An 878-nucleotide genomic window follows, 5' to 3' on the forward strand; every position below is an offset into this window, starting at 1 on the left:
ATCTGAAGTCCAGTGAAAAAATTTGGATGAAATAATTCTAGGTTATGAGCAGATAAAACGGGAGAATGAAGAAGAATCTGCTATCATTATGGTGTGGGTATTTAGTGGCCAGAAACTCAGTAGAGAAGGATTAAAAGAAATAGAGGGGGGCAAAAAGCTTTTAACAGTCGTATCTCTCCAGTTTTTTTAGTTGTTTGTAGCTGCAGATAAGAGGTGAACTAAGATACATCTTTAACATTTGTTAGTTATTTAAGTGAAAAAGGAATTGATGAATTTCCTAGGAGCGAATTCAGCCTAGCTGTAGAGTAAGAAGGTAGATTGTTGTGAGTTAGGAAATGAACTAGGTTAAGTGTACACGTTAGCAGCACATGTTAAATTATGTTCTGAAAAGCAACAAGGAGAGAGACAAAGTTATGTTACTCTTGGAAAAAGGTTTTAGTTTTGCTTTTGTTTTGTTTGAATATAGCGGCTACCAGAACAGTGATAAAAGATTAAAAGATCCAGAGGAGAGACAAATCGTAAATGCAGACATAAAGTCCCAGAAGAAATTCAAAGCATTGAATGAGAAGTAGGTACTAAAGCATGAACATTTCATCCTTGCAGAAAGAAGACATGTGTGGCTCTAGTTATAGAGAATGGCAGTAGCAAGTAGAAAGGTTTTTTTTTTTTTTCTGAGAATTTCATTTTTCTCAATAAATTCATTCAAAATATAGTTATTTAGGACTGAATATGGAACTGAAGCTATATATGACACTAGGAATTCTAGACATTTTCACTTGGCAGTGCTACTGAGACCTGAATAATCAATATTTCCCAAACTAAAATAATTTCTTACTCTAACACTAAACTACTTTCTCTTTTGCATTATCTCATATTGA

The sequence above is a fragment of the Propithecus coquereli genome, unplaced genomic scaffold (assembly GCF_000956105.1).
Source record: "Propithecus coquereli isolate 6110/MARCELLA unplaced genomic scaffold, Pcoq_1.0 Scaffold326, whole genome shotgun sequence".
Taxonomy (NCBI): Eukaryota; Metazoa; Chordata; class Mammalia; order Primates; family Indriidae; genus Propithecus; species Propithecus coquereli.